Source organism: Phyllobates terribilis, unplaced genomic scaffold (genome assembly GCF_046119375.1).
Source record: "Phyllobates terribilis strain yellow unplaced genomic scaffold, ASM4611937v1 Scaffold_4__5_contigs__length_816908805, whole genome shotgun sequence".
Classification (NCBI taxonomy): domain Eukaryota; kingdom Metazoa; phylum Chordata; class Amphibia; order Anura; family Dendrobatidae; genus Phyllobates; species Phyllobates terribilis.
The window spans coordinates 154,969,036-154,989,665 of NW_027362764.1; the positions used below are offsets into that span (position 1 = coordinate 154,969,036).

The window sequence follows — 20,630 nt, forward strand, 5'->3', positions numbered from 1 at the left end:
CCATTTTCATCCTGTAAAAATCCTATAGCATCTTTGACTTTTCTTTTACTTTTGACATACCCCCAAAATCCTTTTTTATTGCTTTTGACATCTCTTGCAAGCCTTAATTCATTGTCAGCTTAAGCTAACCTGATACGTGCCCTACAGGATCTGCAGACTGCATTATAATCTTCTTTAGATATGCCTCCCTCTTTCCATTTAATAAACATTTCTTTCTTTCTTTTTAGCATGTGTTTAAGTTCTGTGTTCATCCATCCTGGTTTCCTTAAATGCTTCCCATTCTTCCTACTTTTCGGGATTGTTAACGATTGTGCTTTGAGAATCTCATTTTTAAAAATTTCCCATCCTCCCTGGACATTTTTGTCCTTAAGGACATCCAGCCATTGGATCAGTCCTATTCTCTTTCTGAGTCTCTTAAAATCTGCCTTTCTAAAATCTAACCTTGAAGTTTGAGTCTTCACATGTCTTCCTCCTCTAGTTATCCAAAATTCTATAATAGCATGATCGCTGCCTCCTAGGGTCCCAGCCACCTTTACCTCCTCAACCATTTCCTCCCTGCTTATAAGGATTAGATCCAAAGTAGCAGATCCCCTTGTTTTCTCCCCTACCTTTTGGAAGATAAAGTTGTCAGCAAGAGAGGATAAGAATTTGCTTGACCTGTTAGTTTTACTTGAGAGAGATTCCCAACAAATGTCTGGATAGTTGAAATCTCCCATGACCACTACGTCATATTTTTTGGAGAACTTGGTCATTTGATACATAAAGAGTTCATCCATATCTTCAGCTTGCCCAGGTGGCCTGTAGTAAATGCCTACAATGGTGTCCTTTCCGTTGTTCTCTCCTTGTATTCTTACCCAAACAGTTTCCACAGAACTCCCAGTCTCTGAAGCTTCAATCTCTGTGCAGATATACGCTTTTCTAACATACAAAGCGACACCTCCTCCTCGTTTATCAAGTCTGTTTCTTGCAAATAAGTTGTATCCTTTTAGCCTTTTATTCCAATCATGTGCATCGTCCCACCAAGTTTCAGTGATTCCAATGACATCATATTCCTTTTCCTGCGTTAGTAGTAGTGTTGAGCCACCCCCGTAGTGTTCGGGTTCGGTTCGGTTCGTCGAACACCGGGATGTTCGAGGAACTGTTCGTCGAACTGTTCGTCGAACACCGTCGAACACCGTTAAAACCAATGGCAGGCAAACAAAAACACATAGAAACACATAGAAAACACCTGCAAAGGTGTCCAAAAGCTGACAAACTGCTCAGAAGACGCTTTCTTTAAAAAAGCCGGCCGGCAAATTCAGCAGCGGCATACACCGGTACCCGACAATTTAGACAAGAAGGAATAGAGCATCACACATAGATTAGATAGATAGAAACATGTCAGTCACACATATAAGAAGCACAGTGACAGTGTTGGTTACTGCACTTGTCATTTAGTGTAAAGGATTTATTAAAAAAAATATTAGTGTTTTCATGCACCGTCTCTTTAAAAAAGCCGGCCGGCAATTCAGCATCTGTACCCGACAATTTAGAACAGAAAGAATAGAGCTTCACACATAGATTAGATAGATAGAAACATGTCAGTCACATATATAATAAGTACAGTGATAGTGTTGCTTACTGTACTTGTCATTTAGTGTAAAGGATTTATTTAAAAAAATAATAGTGTTTTCATGCACTGTCTCTTTAAAAAAGCCAGCCGGCAATTCAGCAGCGGTACCCGACAATTTAGAACAGACAGATAGAGCATCACACATAGATTAGATAGATAGAAACATGTCAGTCACATATATATGAAGTACAGTGATAGTGTTGGTTACTGTACTTGTCATTTAGTATTAAAATAAAGGATTTATTATTAAAAAAATTGGCGTGGGGTTCCCCTTAATTTTAGGCTCTAGCGGAGGTTAAGCAGACGGCTGGGGCAGATGTTTGAAGCCTGGGAAGGGGGTAATACCCACGGAGCTTCCCAGGCTACTAATATCAGCCCCCAGCTGAATACATAGCCTTTACTAGCTATTAAAATGGGGGACCCCCAAAAAAAATGACGTGGGGTCCCCCCTAATTTAATAGCTAGCAAAGGCTAGGCAGACAGCTGGGGGCTGATATTAATAGCCCAGGAAGGGAGCCATGAATATTGGCCCCCTCCCAGGCTAGAAACACCAGCCGTCAGCCGTCCCAGAAATGGCGCATTCATAGGATGCGCCAATTCTGGCACTTAGCCTCGCTCTTCCACGCTGCCCTGGTGCGGTGGCAGGGGGTAATAGGGTTGGGGTTGATGTCAGCTTATAATGCCAGCTGACATCAAGCCCAGGTTAGTAATGGAGAGGCGTCTATAAGACACCCCCATTACTAACCCCATAGTCAAAGTTAAAAAAAACACAAACACCCAGAATAAAGTCCTTTAATTGAAATAAAGACACAATCCTTTATTGTTCTAAATTAAACCATACTTACCGTCACGCCCATTCCAGCTGAAGCCAACGATCTCCTGCAATAAAAGAAAAATAATAAAGCAACATCATCCTTACCTTTCCATGGTTCCCATGACAGCTTCAGCTCTGCTACATCGAGATGACAGGCTGGACCGCAGCAGAACGCTGCCATCCAGCCTGTCATCCCACAGACACTGAGAAGCGCAGGCTTGCTTGCGCTGCTCAGCGTCTCTCTGTGACGACATCCAGATGAGCCGAGTTCATGTCCAATGAACTCGGCTCACCTCATGCACGTCACTGACAGCGTGGGAAAATTCTCACGCTGAAGCGCTGATTGCAGGAGAATTTTCCCACGCTGTCAGTGACGTGCAGGAGGTGAGCTGAGTTCATTGGACATGAGCTCACCTCATGCACATCACTGACAGCGTGGGAGAATTCTCCTGCACTCAGCACTTCAGCGTGAGAATTTTCCCACGCTGTCAGTGACGTGCATGAGGTGAGCCGAGTTCATTGGACATGACCTCGGCTCATCTGGATGCCGTCACAGCGAGACAGTGAGGAGCGCAAGCATGCCTGCGCTTCTCAGTGTCTGCAGGATGACAGACTGGATGGCAGCGTTCTGCTGCGGTCCAGCCAGTCATCTCGATGTAGCAGAGCTGAAGCTGTCTTGGGAACCATGGAAAGGTAAGGATGAGGTTGGTTTATTATTTTTCTTTTATTGCAGGAGATCGTTGGCTTCAGCTGGAATGGGTGTGATGGTAAGTATGGTTTAATTTAGAACAATAAAGAATTGTGTCTTTATTTCAATTAAAGGACTTTATTCTGGGTGTTGTGTTTTTTTTAAATACTTTACTAGAAATTCATGGCGGTCATGTCTAATACTGGCGTGACCCCATGAATTTTGGGCTTGGGGCCAGCTGATAATACCAAGCTGGCCCTAACCCCTTTATTACCCAGTGAGCCACCGCACCAGGGCCCTGGATGAGTTGGGTACAGCGCCAGAAGATGGCGCTTCTATGAACGCGCCATTTTCCGGGGTGGCTGCGGACTGCAATTTGTAGCGGGGGGGGGCCCAGAAAGCTTGGGCCTCCCTGAGCTGCAGATTCCAGCCCCCAGCTGCCTAGTTGTACCTGGCTGGAAACAAAAATAGGGCGAAGCCCCACGTACTTTTTTTTTAATTATTTCATGAAATTCATGAAATAATTAAGAAAAAAAGGCCTTCCCTATATTGTTGTGTCCGGCCAGGTACAAATAGGCAGCTGGTGGTTGGGGGCAGCCCGTTCCTGCCTGCTGTACCTGGCTGGACACAAATATAGTGCGAAGCCCCACTTCAATTTTTTTTAATTATTTCATGAAATTCATGAAATAATTAAGAAAAAAAGGGCTTCCCTATATTGTTGTGTCCGGCCAGGTACAAATAGGCAGCTGGTGGATGGGGGCAGCCCGTTCCTGCCTGCTGTACCTGGCTGGACACAAATATAGTGCGAAGCCCCACTTCAATTTTTTTAAATTATTTCAGGAAATTCATGAAATAATTTAAAAAAAATTGACGTGGGGCTTCGCACTATATTTGTGTCCAGCCAGGTACAGCAGGCAGGAACGGGCTGCCCCCAACCACCAGCTGCCTATTTGTACCTGGCCGGAAACAACAATATAGGGAAGCCCTTTTTTTCTTATTTCATGAAATAATTTAAAGAAAATTGACGTGGGGCTTCGCCCTGTTTTTGTGTCCAGCCAGGTACAACTAGGCAGCTGGGGGCTGGAATCCGCAGCGCAGGGAGGCCCAAGCTTTCTGGGCCACCCCCACTGCAAATTGCAGTCCGCAGCCACCCCGGAAAATGGCGCGTTCATAGAAGCGCCATCTTCTGGCGCTGTACCCAACTCATCCAGGGCCCTGATGCGGTGGCTCACTGGGTAATAAAGGGGTTAGGGCCAGCTTGGCATTATCAGCTGGCCCTAAGCCCGAAATTCATGGGGTCACGCCAATATTAGACATGACCACCATGAATTTCTAGTAAAGTATTTAAAAAAAACACAACACCCAGAAAAAAGTCCTTTAATTGAAATAAACACACAATTCTTTATTGTTCTAAATTAAACCATACTTACCATCACGCCCATTCCAGCTGAAGCCAACGATCTCCTGAAATAAAAGAAAAATAATAAAGCAACATCATCCTTACCTTTCCATGGTTCCCATGACAGCTTCAGCTCTGCTACATCGAGATGACAGGCTGGACCGCAGCAGAACGCTGCCATCCAGCCTGTCATCCCGCAGACACTGAGAAGCGCAGGCTTGCTTGCGCTCCACAGTGTCTCTCTGTGAGGGCATCCAGATGAGCCGAGTTAATGTCCAATGAACTCGGCTCACCTCATGCACGTCACTGACAGCGTGGGAAAATTCTCCTGCACTCAGCGCTTCAGCGTGGGAGAATTCTCACACTGAAGCGCTGAGTGCAGGAGAATTCTCCCACGCTGTCAGTGACGTGCAGGAGGTGAGCTGAGTTCATTGGACATGAGCTCACCTTATGCACGTCACTGACAGCGTGGGAAAATTCTCCTGCACTCAGCGCTTCAGCGTGGGAGAATTCTCACGCTGAAGCGCTGAGTGCAGGAGAATTCTCCCACGCTGTCAGTGACGTGCAGGAGGTGAGCTGAGTTCATTGGACATGAGCTCACCTTATGCACGTCACTGACAGCGTGGGAGAATTCTCCTGCACTCACCGCTTCAGCGTGAGAATTTTCCACGCTGTCAGTGACGTGCATGAGGTGAGCCGAGTTCATTGGACATGAACTCGGCTCATCTGGATGTCGTCACAGAGAGACGCTGAGCAGCGCAAGCAAGCCTGCGCTTCTCAGTGTCTGCGGGATGAGAGGCTGGATGGCAGCGTTCTGCTGCGGTCCAGCCTGTCATCTCGATGTAGCAGAGCTGAAGCTGTCGTGGGAACCATGGAAAGGTAAGGATGAGGTTGCTTTATTATTTTTCTTTTATTGCAGGAGATCGTTGGCTTCAGCTGGAATGGGCGTGACTGTAAGTATGGTTTAATTTAGAACAATAAAGGATTGTGTCTTTATTTCAATTAAAGGACTTTATTCTGGGTGTTTGTGTTTTTTTTAACTTTGACTATGGGGTTAGTAATGGGGGTGTCTTATAGACGCCTCTCCATTACTAACCTGGGCTTGATGTCAGCTGGCATTATAAGCTGACATCAACCCCAACCCTATTACCCCCTGCCACCGCACCAGGGCAGCGTGGAAGAGCGAGGCTAAGTGCCAGAATTGGCGCATCCTATGAATGCGCCATTTCTGGGGCGGCTGACGGCTGGTGTTTCTAGCCTGGGAGGGGGCCAATATTCATAGCTCCCTTCCTGGGCTATTAATATCAGCCCCCAGCTGTCTGCCTAGCCTTTGCTAGCTATTAAATTAGGGGGGACCCCACGTCATTTTTTTGGGGGGGTCCCCCATTTTAATAGCTAGTAAAGGCTATGTATTCAGCTGGGGGCTGATATTAGTAGCCTGGGAAGCTCCGTGGGTATTACCCCCTTCCCAGGCTTCAAACATCTGCCCCAGCCGTCTGCTTAACCTCCGCTAGAGCCTAAAATTAAGGGGAACCCCACGCCAATTTTTTTAATAATAAATCCTTTATTTTAATACTAAATGACAAGTACAGTAACCAACACTATCACTGTACTTCATATATATGTGACTGACATGTTTCTATCTATCTAATCTATGTGTGAAGCTCTATTCTGTCTGTTCTAAATTGTCGGGTACCGCTGCTGAATTGCCGGCCGGCTTTTTTAAAGAGACGGTGCATGAAAACACTATTATTTTTTTTGATAAATCCTTTACACTAAATGACAAGTACAGTAAGCAACACTGTCACTGTACTTCGTATATATGTGGCTGACATGTTTCTATCTATCTAATCTATGTGTGAAGCTCTATTCTGTCTGTTATAAATTGTCGGGTACTGCTGCTGAATTGCCGGCCGGCTTTTTTAAAGAGACGGTGCATGAAAACACTATTATTTTTTTTGATAAATCCTTTACGCTAAATGACAAGTACAGTAAGCAACATTGTCACTGTACTTCGTATATATGTGGCTGACATGTTTATATCTATCTAATCTATGTGTGAAGCTCTATTCTTTCGGTTCTAATTTGTCGGGTACAGGTGTATGCCGCTGCTGAATTGCCGGCTTTTCATGTTTCACTGTTGGCACTGTTCCCATCGATTTGGGCAATCACTGTAATGCCACAACCACCATGGCTGTGGCATTACAGTGAGTGGCAGACAATCCCTGCATGATTGGTGCTCTAAATAGCGCCAGACATGCAGGACACGCTTTTGGTGCACGAACAGTTATCGAACATAACCTCAAACAGCCGAATTTTTTGCAAATCGTTCGGGTTCGTCGAACAACTCGAACACCGCCCAAAACAGCTCGAATTTGAGATTGGCGAACAGTTCTAGTCGAACACCGCTCATCTCTAGTTAGTAGTTCCAATTCTCCTTGTTTGTTGCCCATGCTTTGTGCATTTGTATAAAAACATTTTAGTTTGTGATTGGTTTCTCTTCCTCCCATATTTTTATTATTTAAATTGTTTTCTCTTTGTTCTTCCTTTCCACTTCCAGTAGCAGAGATCTCAATAGTATTTGTCAGCTTTATGGCTTTTTCTGGCCTTTTGCTTCCCTTCCCACATTGTTCTAGTTTAAAGCTCTTCTGATGAGTGTAGCAAGGCGACTTCCAAATACGTTTTCCAGTCTTCATAAGGTGCACCCCATCTCTAGCAAGTAGTCCATCGTATAGGTAATTCATTCCGTGATCCAGAAATCCAAATCCTTGTTGACGGCACCATCGACGTAGCCAGTTGTTCACCTGTAGAATCTTATTCCACCTCATTGTTCCATGGCCATCCACTGGGAGGATGGATGAGAAGACCACCTGCGCTCCCAATTCTTTCACTTTCTTGCCTAAGTCTTCAAAGTCACTGCAGATGGTTTCCAGGTCCTTTCCTGCGGTGTCATTTGTCCCCACATGTATTAGCAGGAATGGGTAGTGATCTGTAGGTCTGAAGAGTCTTGATATCCTGTCAGACACATCTTTAATTTTTGCTCCTGGAAGACAGCACATTTCTCTTGAGGTTATGTCTGGTCTGCAGATAGCGGCCTCTGTTCCTCTTAACAGGGAATCCCCCATGACCACCACTCTCAGTTTTTTCTTCACAACATTCTTCTTTCTCCATCCAGGAGGATTCTGAGGGCTTACAAGGTTATTCATTGCTGGCAAAGTCTTATTTTGCTGTATTTCTTCATGGTTCTCCTGCGTGAGAGCCTGGTACTGGTTCCTGAGCAGTATGGGTGCTGACTGCCTCTCGATCCTCCGGCTTCTCTGGGTCACATGCTTCCATTCCTCTGTTTCGTCAGGTGCAGTTCGAATTTCTTCTCTTTCTGAATCATGAAGAGATAATTCTGCTCTGTCTAAGAACTCTTCACCTTCCTTAATGATTTTCAAGGTAGTTAACCTCTCTTCTAGATTTCGCAACTTTTCCTCCAACAGGGACACAAGCTTGCATTTCTGGCATGTGAAGTTTGGCTTTTCCACTGGCAAGTCTGTGAACATGTAGCAGGATATGCAGCTAACCAAATGGCTCCTGGACTCTTCCATGTTCTTATTGTTAATGTTCTGAAAACAGTGAAAAAGGCTTAAAAAAAAAGCTTCAAAATGCGTGCGCCAATAGGCACACAGTTTACCGATGTCCTCTTTTCAGCTCCAACAGCCAAAATCCAGTGTTCTTTGAGCTCGCAGAGACTCTTCACTTACCCCAAAATGCAGTGGGAATATGCAAATTATCTCCTCAGGACTCCTCCCCTGGTTTTGGAGGAGTAAGTAAGATTGGAAGATTTACTGCTGAGAGAAAGAAGACATGATTTTCTTTACACTGTGATAATTTGGTTCTAGAGGATCCAGGACACAGAATAATTGGTAATTGTTTCTCTGTAACAGATTCTGTGTATATTTTATAAATGATTTACTATTACAAGCATTACCATATGGCAGAAACATTCTTATTCACGTCAATAATTGTAAATCAGGATTAGGATCTACACAGAAAAACTATAGGGCCTGATTCATCATTTGTGGGGTTGTTTAAGTCATTTTTATTTTTCTGTCTTGTGATATATTCACTGCCATTTTTGTGCTAAACTTGTTATAATGGCGCACACAGTTCATGAATTTTGTGCAAAGTTAAAAAAAATCTTATTTCAGTCTTTAACTGGTTTTGCGTTTTTTACGTTTCTTTCTTTTTTTAGTCCAAATAGTTGCATGTTTCGCAAAATGTCATAAGTATTTCTGTTGCATATAGAATCACTCTGGTCGGGGACTAGAGTACGTTTCAAAAAGTCACAAAATTGATTGCAAAGGTCACAAATGATGAATTAGGCAAAAAACATCTTGAAACCCTAATCCCCTACAGTGGAGAACGGAAAAAAACAAAAACAGGTAAACATATAAAATAGACTTCAAAAAAGGTTCAAATGGAAAGATGAATTTAGCCCGAGCAAAAAAACAAAAGCAAAAGACCAAAAGCTTGGTAAAAATCACAAGTGTTTGGAAAAATTGCCAAAAATGCTGAGTCCTCAAGGCCACCTTTTTTCTTTATACAAACTATTTTCTGAAAAGCATTCTGGGAATGGTTAGCAACTTGAAATCGTCTCTCCACAATTTACAAAAGGCATGTGTATGGGGCAGTCATGGCTATTTAGAGTCAGTATTCAACCATCCTTTTCTTGGGGTTGAGCTACTGACCAATGAATGCTTAATGAGGTTAGTATTGCTGACACCACAAACAACACAAAAGCATCCCTGGGGTGAAAGCTCTAGAGAGGTGCAGTTTTTGGACTTCTATTCTTCAAGTTTAAAATTAAGATTTGTAGTTTTAGATTAAGAGAAACAAACAAGTTGATACTTTAGTGATTTGATACTGGTAGGTCTGTAGTAAAGAAAAATTGTTAATCTTTCTGCTATAGCAGATACCTCCTAATATGTTAGTCTGAGGTTTCTCCCTAGTAGCTGCATGTTTTTCACCCCCGGTCTGGGAGTCTGCCTTTCTCTGAGCCGGCTGTCACCTTGCCCCGTCTTTCAGATATGAATACAGTTGAAGCCCTGACTGTCAGGCGACCTCAGCATCATGATCAGGTCATGTCACTGCTGACGTCACTCGCTGGTGCACAACAAGATTGGTGGTAAGTGCTCCAGTGGAGTTGAAGACACCGAAGGTTTAGTGAAACGGGAGAGGGAAGCACATGTATGAATTGAACCAGGCTGGATACGTCTAGTCAGAATGTGGTCAGAAGTATACAAATCTCACACTTGTGCACACATGACCGTCCACTCATCACTGGCAAGAGGAATCCTAAAAGTGTGCAGTACATGCACTGTGAGAATTCAGAAGCCTGCAGTCACCTAGAGTGACTGCACACTTTCATCTCAAACCTGGACGAGGCCTTTAGTTATAAAATGAAGCCCTGTAGCCAATCCTAACAGTGTATAATATACTCACGGTCAGGATTCAGCTCTGCTTGCTGGTTCCAGCAGTAATTACACAGTCACTTCACTCATATGCAATTTTCATACTTACAGTCACGTGACAACGAGATTCTCTTCCTGCTGTTCTCAGTTTTTCACTGAACATTGAAAGAATTAGGAAGAGCAGCTCGCCGTCACATGACTACGTCTGCAAATAACATACGTGTTTGGGAGGCGGGGTGCCAGAAACCCTAGATACATCTCTGGCAGATTACTCAGCTCTGTAAATTTACCATTACCTTTACAAACATTACAATATAGCAAAAACAATTATTCCCAAATCAGTGATAGTAAACCAAAAACAGAAATAAGACCTACCCAAAAAACACTAAATGCAAATTACAGGTGATTACAGCTTTCGTCGCAAGGATGCTTCTGTGTTGTCAACAATACTTACCTCCTGAAGCATTCATTGGTCAGTGATTCAACCCCAGAATGGTTGAATCACTGATCATGAATGGCCATGACTGCCCCATACACATGCCCATTGTAAATTATGGAGAGAAGATTTCAAGTTGCTAACTATTCCCAGAATGCTTTTCAGCAAATAGTTTGCATAAGGAAAAAAGTCGCCTTGAGGACACAGCATTTTTAGCTATTTTACCAAATACTTGTGATTTTTTTACCAAGTTTTTAGTCTTTTGCTTTTGTTTTTTCTTTGCTTGAACTAAATTCATCTTTCCATTTGCAACTTTTTTGAAGTCTATTTTATATGTTTTACCTGTTTTTTTTTTTTTTTCCCCATTCTCCACTGTACGGGATTAGGGTTTTGAGATATTTTCACCTAATTCATCATTTGTGACCTTTGCAATCAATTTTGTGACTTTTCTAAGCATACTCTAGTCGCTGATCAGACTGATTCTATATACAGAAATGTTTACGACATTTTACAAAACATGCAATTTTTTAGACTAAAACAAGAAAAAGAGGCTAAAAAAACATTTAAAAACAGAAATAAAAGACTATTTTTTTCTTTGGATTTGGAACCAAAACTTTAAAAAAACACTGCAAATGATGAATCAGGCCCTATAGCTTTTCCGCGTAGATTCTAATCCTGATTCTGGTTTACAATTACAGACGTGAATAAGAATGTTTCTGCCACATAATAATGCCTGCAAAATTAAAATATAGACAGAATCTGCTTTAGAGAATCAATTAAAGCCCCCAAAACCAAAGTAACACAGTGTGAATGAGACCATGTGTTTTTTTTCCCAACTCTGAACTTACAAGAGTGACAAGACCTTCCAGTGGACGTGGCCGACTAGAGGGCGTGGCAACGCTCCAACAAAAGCAACATGCAAATTAGTTTCAGCAAAGAATCCTGGGTATTATTTGCAGCAAGAACTCTTTTGGTCTTTACTGAGGAGAATCCTGCTGATGAAGAATTTGTTAAACAAGAAAAAAATAATTGAATTAAATGTACAAAAATTACTCAAACAAATATTAGATGAAATGAAAAATTCACTGTATCTTCTAGAACAGAAAGAGCCAAGTCTCTAAAGGGTTAATTAGTCTCTCATGAATATGCAAACTATTTGCAGAATAGTATGCAGGGTAAAATTTACAACTTGAAATCTTCTCTCCTTAACTGAAAAGAGACATGTGTATGGGGCAGTCATGGGCCATGAGGGTCAGTATTCAACCATCCTATTCTTGGGGTTGAGCTACTGACCAATGAATGCTTAATGAGGTTAGTATTGCTGACATCACAACAACACAGAAGCATCCCTGGGGTGAAAGCTCTGGAGAGGTGCAATTTTTGGACTCCTAATTCTTTTGGTTTAAAAGTCATTACACATAGAATCATAGAATGATAGAGTTGGAAGGGACCTCCTGGGTCATCTGGTCCAACCCCCTGCTCAAAGCAGGATTCACTAGATCATCTCAGACAGATGTCTGTCCAGCCTCTGTTTGAAGACGTCCATTGAAGGGGAACTCACCACCTCTCGTGGCAGCCTGTTCCACTCATTAATCACCCTAACTGTCAAAAAGTTTTTTCTAATATCTAATCTGTGTCTCCTCCCATTCAATTTCATCCCATTGCTTCTAGTCTTTCCTTGTGCAAATGAGAATAAAGATGTTCCTTCTACAATGTGACAGCCCTTGACATATTTGTAGACAGCTATTAAGTCTCCTCTCAGTCTTCTTTTTTGCAAGCTAAACATTCCCAAATCCTGCAACCGTTCCTCATAGGACATGGTTTGCAGACCGGTCACCATTCTGGTCGCTCTTCTCTGAACTTGCTCCAGTTTGTCTATGTCTTTTTTAAAATGTGGTGCCCAAAACTGTACACAGTATTCCAGATGAGGTCTGACCAAAGAGGAGTAAAGACCGATAATGACTTCACGTGATCTAGACTGTATGCTTCTGTTAATACATCCCAGAATTGTATTTGCCTTTTTTGCTGCTGCATCACACTGTTGACTCATGTTCAGTCTATGATCTATTAGTATACCTAAGTCTTTTTCACAAGTACTGTTGCTTAGCTCTATTCCTCCCATTCTGTATATGCTTTTTTCATTTTTATTGCCCAGATGTAGTACTTTGCATTTTTCCCTGTTAAAAACCATTCTGTTGGTTGCTGCCCACTGCTCCAGTTTATTTAGGTCTTTTTGAATCCTCTCTCTCTCTTCTCTAGTATTAGCTATCCCTCCTAGCTTTGTGTCATCAGCAAATTTAATCAGTTTACCCTCAATTCCTTCATCTAAATCATTGATAAAGATGTTGAACAATACAGGTCCCAGGACGGAGCCCTGTGGTACCCCACTTGAGACATTCATCCAGCTGGATGTGAAGCCATTTACAACCACCCTTTGAGTCCGATCACTAAGCCAGTTATGAATCCACCTAACAGTTGCCTGGTCCATTGCATACTTGGTCATTTTTTCAATAAGGATGGTGTGAGATACTTTGTCAAATGCTTTGCTGAAGTCAAGATATACTATATCTACAGCATTTCCCTGATCCACCCAGTCAGTGATTCTGTCATAGAAGGAAATTAAGTTAGTCTGACATGACTTGTTAGTTACAAACCCATGCTGACTCTGGTTAATCACTTCATTCTTATCCAGGTACTTACATACATGTTGTTTAATAATTTGTTCAAAGATCTTTCCTGGTATAGAAGTCAGACTCACTGGCCTATAGTTCCCTGGGTCCACCTTCTTCCCCTTTTTGAAGATAGGAACAACATTTGCTCTTCTCCAGTCTTCTGGGACTTCTCCTGTTCTCCAAGAATTTTCAAAGATTATGGAGAGTGGTTCTAAAATTTCTTCTACGATCTCCTTCAGTACTCTGGGGTGTAATTCATCTGGACCTGGAGACTTGAACTCATTTATGTTAGCTAAATATTCCCTCACAATCTTTCTGTTTACAGATAACTTGGATTCCTCTATTCCTTTAAAAGGACAGTGAAGATCAGTTGATGTTACATTTTCTTTCTGAGAGAAAACAGATGCAAAATAGGAATTAAAAAGTTCGGCCTTCTCAACATCCTCTCTTACCATTTCTCCATTTTCATCCTGTAAAAATCCTATAGCATCTTTGACTTTTCTTTTACTTTTGACATACCCCCAAAATCCTTTTTTATTGCTTTTGACATCTCTTGCAAGCCTTAATTCATTGTCAGCTTTAGCTAACCTGATACGTGCCCTACAGGATCTGCAGACTGCATTATAATCTTCTTTAGATATGCCTCCCTCTTTCCATTTAATAAACATTTCTTTCTTTCTTTTTAGCATGTGTTTAAGTTCTGTGTTCATCCATCCTGGTTTCCTTAAATGCTTCCCATTCTTCCTACTTTTCGGGATTGTTAACGATTGTGCTTTGAGAATCTCATTTTTAAAAATTTCACATCCTTCCTGGACATTTTTGTCCTTAAGGACATCCAGCCATTGGATCCGTCCTATTCTCTTTCTGAGTCTCTTAAAATCTGCCTTTCTAAAATCTAACCTTGAAGTTTGAGTCTTCACATGTCTTCCTCCTCTAGTTATCCAAAATTCTATAATAGCATGATCGCTGCCTCCTAGGGTCCCAGCCACCTTTACCTCCTCAACCATTTCCTCCCTGCTTATAAGGATTAGATCCAAAGTAGCAGATCCCCTTGTTTTCTCCCCTACCTTTTGGAAGATAAAGTTGTCAGCAAGAGAGGATAAGAATTTGCTTGACCTGTTAGTTTTACTTGAGAGAGATTCCCAACAAATGTCTGGATAGTTGAAATCTCCCATGACCACTACGTCATATTTTTTGGAGAACTTGGTCATTTGATACATAAAGAGTTCATCCATATCTTCAGCTTGCCCAGGTGGCCTGTAGTAAATGCCTACAATGGTGTCCTTTCCGTTGTTCTCTCCTTGTATTCTTACCCAAACAGTTTCCACAGAACTCCCAGTCTCTGAAGCTTCAATCTCTGTGCAGATATACGCTTTTCTAACATACAATGCGACACCTACTCCTCGTTTATCAAGTCTGTTTCTTGCAAATAAGTTGTATCCTTTTAGCCTTTTATTCCAATCATGTGCGTCGTCCCACCAAGTTTCAGTGATTCCAATGACATCATATTCCTTTTCCTGCGTTAGTAGTTCCAATTCTCCTTGTTTGTTGCCCATGCTTTGTGCATTTGTATAAAAACATTTTAGTTTGTGATTGGTTTCTCTTCCTCCCATATTTTTATTATTTAAATTGTTTTCTCTTTGTTCTTCCTTTCCACTTCCAGTAGCAGAGATCTCAATAGTATTTGTCAGCTGTATGGCTTTTTCTGGCCTTTTGCTTCCCTTCCCACATTGTTCTAGTTTAAAGCTCTTCTGATGAGTGTAGCAAGGCGACTTCCAAATACATGTTTTCCAGTCTTCGTAAGGTGCACCCCATCTCTAGCAAGTAGTCCATCGTATAGGTAATTCATTCCGTGATCCAGAAATCCAAATCCTTGTTGACGGCACCATCGACGTAGCCAGTTGTTCACCTGTAGAATCTTATTCCACCTCATTGTTCCATGGCCATCCACTGGGAGGATGGATGAGAAGACCACCTGCGCTCCCAATTCTTTCACTTTCTTGCCTAAGTCTTCAAAGTCACTGCAGATGGTTTCCAGGTCCTTTCCTGCGGTGTCATTTGTCCCCACATGTATTAGCAGGAATGGGTAGTGATCTGTAGGTCTGAAGAGTCTTGATATCCTGTCAGACACATCTTTAATTTTTGCTCCTGGAAGACAGCACATTTCTCTTGAGGTTATGTCTGGTCTGCAGATAGCGGCCTCTGTTCCTCTTAACAGGGAATCCCCCATGACCACCACTCTCCGTTTTTTCTTCACAACATTCTTCTTTCTCCATCCAGGAGGATTCTGAGGGCTTACAAGGTTATTCATTGCTGGCAAAGTCTTATTTTGCTGTATTTCTTCATGGTTCTCCTGCGTGAGAGCCTGGTACTGGTTCCTGAGCAGTATGGGTGCTGACTGCCTCTCGATCCTCCGGCTTCTCTGGGTCACATGCTTCCATTCCTCTGTTTCGTCAGGTGCAGTTCGAATTTCTTCTCTTTCTGAATCATGAAGAGATAATTCTGCTCTGTCTAAGAACTCTTCACCTTCCTTAATGATTTTCAAGTTAACCTCTCTTCTAGATTTCGCAACTTTTCCTCCAACAGGGACACAAGCTTGCATTTCTGGCATGTGAAGTTTGGCTTTTCCACTGGCAAGTCTGTGAACATGTAGCAGGATATGCAGCTAACCAAATGGCTCCTGGACTCTTCCATGTTCTTATTGTTAATGTTCTGAAAACAGTGAAAAAGGCTTAAAAAAAAAAAGCTTCAAAATGCGCACACCAAGGGGCGCGCGGTTTACCGATGTCCTCTTTTCAGCTCCAACAGCCAAAATCCAGTGTTCTTTGAGCTCGCGGAGACTCTTCACTTACCCCAAAATGCAGTGGGAATATGCAAATTATCTCCTCAGGACTCCTCCCCTGGTTTTGGAGGAGTAAGTAAGATTGGAAGATTTACTGCTGAGAGAAAGAAGACATGATTTTCTTTACACTGTGATAATTTGGTTCTAGAGGATCCAGGACACAGAATAATTGGTAATTGTTTCTCTGTAGCAGATTCTGTGTATATTTTATAAATGATTTACTATTACAAGCATTACCATATGGCAGAAACATTCTTATTCACGTCAATAATTGTAAATCAGGATTAGGATCTACACAGAAAACTATAGGGCCTGATTCATCATTTGTGGGGTTGTTTAAGTCATTTTTATTTTTCTGTCTTGTGATATATTCACTGCCATTTTTGTGCTAAACTTGTTATAATGGCGCACACAGTTCATGAATTTTGTGCAAAGTTAAAAAAAATCTTATTTCAGTCTTTAACTGGTTTTGCGTTTTTTACGTTTCTTTCTTTTTTTAGTCCAAATAGTTGCATGTTTCGCAAAATGTCATAAGTATTTCTGTTGCATATAGAATCACTCTGGTCGGGGACTAGAGTACGTTTCAAAAAGTCACAAACTTGATTGCAAAGGTCACAATTGATGAATTAGGCAAAAACATCTTGAAACCCTAATCCCCTACAGTGGAGAACGGAAAAAAACAAAAACAGGTAAACATATAAAATAGACTTCAAAAAAGGTTCAAATGGAAAGATGAATTTAGCCCGAGCAAAAAAAACAAAAGCAAAAGATCAAAAGCTTGGTAAAAATCACAAGTGTTTGGAAAAATTGCCAAAAATGCTGAGTCCTCAAGGCCACCTTTTTTCTTTATGCAAACTATTTTCTGAAAAGCATTCTGGGAATGGTTAGCAACTTGAAATCGTCTCTCCACAATTTACAAAAGGCATGTGTATGGGGCAGTCATGGCGATTTAGAGTCAGTATTCAACCATCCTTTTCTTGGGGTTGAGCTACTGACCAATGAATGCTTAATGAGGTTAGTATTGCTGACACCACAAACAACACAAAAGCATCCCTGGGGTGAAAGCTCTAGAGAGGTGCAGTTTTTGGACTTCTATTCTTCAAGTTTAAAATTAAGATTTGTAGTTTTAGATTAAGAGAAACAAACAAGTTGATACTTTAGTGATTTGATACTGGTAGGTCTATAATAAAGAAAAATTGTTAATCTTTCTGCTATAGCAGATACCTCCTGATATGTTAGTCTGAGGTTTCTCCCTAGTAGCTGCATGTTTTTCACCCCCGGTCTGGGAGTCTGCCTTTCTCTGAGCCGGCTGTCACCTTGCCCCGTCTTTTAGATATGAGTACAGTTGAAGCCCTGACTGTCGGGCGACCTCAGCAGCATGATCAGGTCATGTCACTGCTGACGTCACTCGCTGGTGCACAACAAGATTGGTGGTAAGTGCTCCAGTGGAGTTGAAGACACCGAAGGTTTAGTGAAACGGGAGAGGGAAGCACATGTATGAATTGAACCAGGCTGGATACGTCTAGTCAGAATGTGGTCAGAAGCATATGACGCGCCCCTGGGCCTGAGTCGCGCAGCGTTGCGCACGCGGGAGCCTACCCGGAGCCGGATCAGATAGGGGTAGTAGTCTCGTGGCGATGACCCGGTCCGTGCCCAGGGAGTCAGACTAAGTGGCGGTATATTAGCAGTAGATGTAGGACGACTACGCCACCCGTTGAATGCAGCTATGGAGCTGCCACTGCAGGGCAGACCGCTGAGGCCGGTGGAAGGATGGTGCAGCGTGGATGGTGTAACCCCCAACGGGAGGGGTATCGCCTCAGGGCAGCTGTCGTGGATGATGGGGGTAGCAGGAACCACTCAAAGACGATGTGGTGTAGTTCAGGGTCTTTACTGGTGACAAAGATAGACCCTCCCGGAGTACTGGCTAGCGGTCGGGGCCTGGTCAGTCCTTGAGCAGATGGGATCCCCCTTGGCCAGGCGGAGTTGTAGGCCTCCCCAACTAATTGTACTCTTCTGGCTTCCTTGCTAGAGGCGGGTAAAGGTAGCCCACGTCCCTGAGTGTACCGTGTGGTGCTCACCCGTATGGCCGGTGACTCGGGGCCTTCTAGTGGCTTTTGCTCCACGACGGCGGTGCTGGTCCCACGCGTGTGACCGTGCCTTCGGGTTTCTTGGCCAGAGGACCTGAAATCCCCTGCTGGTCGGTTTCTGCTGCTAGGTCAGGGTTAATCCCCACAGCCTCGGACTCCGGGTCCGGTGGTAACTCTTCAATCAGGGCGAGCTCTTCAGCTGCCAGCCCCTGATTCCTTTTAGCACTGCTCCCACTGAGCTCCTGATCTTTCTTTCCTAAGCTGCTCCTCTTCTTCTCTCTACTCTTCTCACTAACCCTGCCTCAGCCCCAGCTTTATATAGGGGAAGTTCTTCCCCTCCCAGGACTGGGCAGGAGGTGTGGCATGCATAGGATTCCTGACCAAGAGACCTCCCACCTGCTCTCAGACATAACATTGCTATTACTGTGGAGACCAGACCCCTGGGGTGCCACATTCCCCCCTAGTGAAAGTTAGTACTCCGGGACTAAACATACTTACGGCGTGTCCGCAACCGGGTGTAACTTTTGAGGAAAACAAGGGTGTCCATTTCACCAACACAGGGAGACGTAACCAGGTAGGGGTCTGTCCTGCCCTGAGTCCTTAACAGTCTTTTAGTCCGTCCTGGGTTACGCTCCAACTATATACACAAAGGATTCCCGGTAAATCCACCAAAGACTCCTATAAATAACTAGAAACACATAATTATACACAAGCAACAATAAACAGGTAAACATTAATAAAATAGCTTGAACATTTTAGATCCTCCACCGTATGGGCAACTGGCCTCTAGTGACCCTAGTGGACCTACGGAGCTGGTTGATTGGTCCTGAGCTACAGGGTATAGGAGCTGTCAAGGGTAAACTGGGCAGCCGTCTACGGACTCTCTGGCTCACTAGGGGTATGGCAGGCTCACTATAAGCAGAGGGTTGATTTTCCTGGTCTGCTTGTGTGGGGCCTTCTGCCTCCTGGACCGGCTGTTCTTCCAGTTCTACCTGCGTCTCCGTAGGCACTTGGGATGCTGGTTGGAGGAATGTGAGGATGGGTACCACAACAGCACCATTGACTTGAGTCCAAGACCGAGGGAAGTCTCCGAGCACAGTACTAACCATATCTTCCCTTTCCTCTACGGGTCGAGGGTCCTCTTGTTCCTCTTCAGGTTCCGTAGCTGTTCAGGACACTTCTTCAGGTGATCCCGGGATACAATGGCTGTGGTTTCCCCTCCGTCTTTACTGATTGTACAGATCTTTGGGTTGTCGTGGCTTGAGGGCAGTACGGTGTACGGGTCCTTCTCCTACTGGTCGTCCAACTTGTGGAGCCGTCTTTTCCTCTTCAAGACCTGCTCTCCGGGCACCAGGGGAACAGCGGGAGCATACTGGTTGTAAGTTTTCTCTTGTCTTTCCCTAGCTTGACAGAGACTTCGCTCCACGCTCTCCTGTACTTTCCGGTACTGCTGCTGCCTCTCTGTGTCCCAGTCTGCTTCTGGTGAAGTGTCCTCGGGTGTCAGGACTCCCATCTCCAGATCAACAGGAAGCTTACCGGGTCTTGCCCTCATTAGGTAAGCCGGGGTACAGTTGGTGGAACCTACAGGGATGTGGTTGTATAGGTCCACCAGGTCGGGCAGCTTTTCAGGCCACAGACTGCGTTCCTCCAGGGGCAATGTTTTCAGGAGATCTATCACCACCTGGTTCATTTTCTCACAAAGTCCATTAGTTTGCGGGTGATAGGGTGTTGTTCTTATCTTCCGGCATCCATACAGGGTGCAGAACTCCTGGAAGACCTCCGCTTCAAAGGCAGGCCCCTGGTCCGTCAGCACCTGCTCCGGGTATCCATGCGGACGGCAGAAGTGCTGCTGGAAGGCTCTAGCTGCTGTGTGAGCCGTTAAGTCCTTGACGGGGATGACAACCAAGAACCGGGAGTAGTGATCCACGATGGTTAATGCGTAGACGTAGCCACTTCTGCTTGGGGTCAGCTTTACATGATCCAAGGCTACCAGTTCCAACGGCTGTCTGGTGATGATGGACCGCAGGGGAGTCTTCTGGCTGGCACGGTCCCTCCTTCTTAAGTTGCATGGGCCACAGTCTCTGCACCACCTCTCGATGGTTCCTCTCATGCCTACCCAATGGAACCGCCCGCGCAGCAGGAACTCCAGCTTCTTCCATCCGAAATGCCCAGCTCCGTCGTGGTATGCCTCCATCACCATAGCTGCGTCTCTTCTTGGCACCACTACTTGCCAGATTAGTTTATGCGTCCGGGAGTTAACCATTCTGCGGCACAACTTTCCCTTATAAAGGAACAGTCGACTCTTCTCAGCCCACAGTTGCTTGGCTTCCTCCGGAGCGTCTGGGTCAAGGCGTGCATCTGGCCGAGTCAGCATCTCCTTTACCAGACGGACGGCAGGGTCACTGTCTTGCGTCTCCACCCAGTTGTAATGAGGTAAGGGATTGAACGTAGCGGTTTGCTTACTTCTTACACGGTGGGAATACTGGATAGTCCCATGACGGTGGAACGCGGGGAGCTCAACTTCTTCCAGTTCTTCTGAATCTTCCCCTACGTCCGGTAGGTTTGGCATCCTGGACAGGGCGTCTGCGTTGGTATTGGAACGTCCTGCCCGGTATTTGATT

General features: G+C 43.9%; 1 protein-coding gene and 3 non-coding genes across 4 annotated transcripts in view; 3 read left to right on the forward strand and 1 right to left on the reverse strand.

The window, feature by feature from the left end:
- Positions 1 to 20,630, reverse strand: part of HDAC9 (histone deacetylase 9) — a 1,057,517-nt gene that overhangs the window by 881,657 nt on the left and 155,230 nt on the right. The gene's annotated exons all lie outside the window — the stretch shown is intronic.
- LOC141266312 (U4atac minor spliceosomal RNA) lies at positions 9,219 to 9,345 on the forward strand. Its single transcript, XR_012320354.1, has one exon. It is a non-coding gene; the product is annotated as a U4atac minor spliceosomal RNA (small nuclear RNA).
- Positions 11,671 to 11,796, forward strand: LOC141266315 (U4atac minor spliceosomal RNA). Its single transcript, XR_012320357.1, has one exon. It is a non-coding gene; the product is annotated as a U4atac minor spliceosomal RNA (small nuclear RNA).
- LOC141266313 (U4atac minor spliceosomal RNA) lies at positions 16,888 to 17,014 on the forward strand. Its single transcript, XR_012320355.1, has one exon. It is a non-coding gene; the product is annotated as a U4atac minor spliceosomal RNA (small nuclear RNA).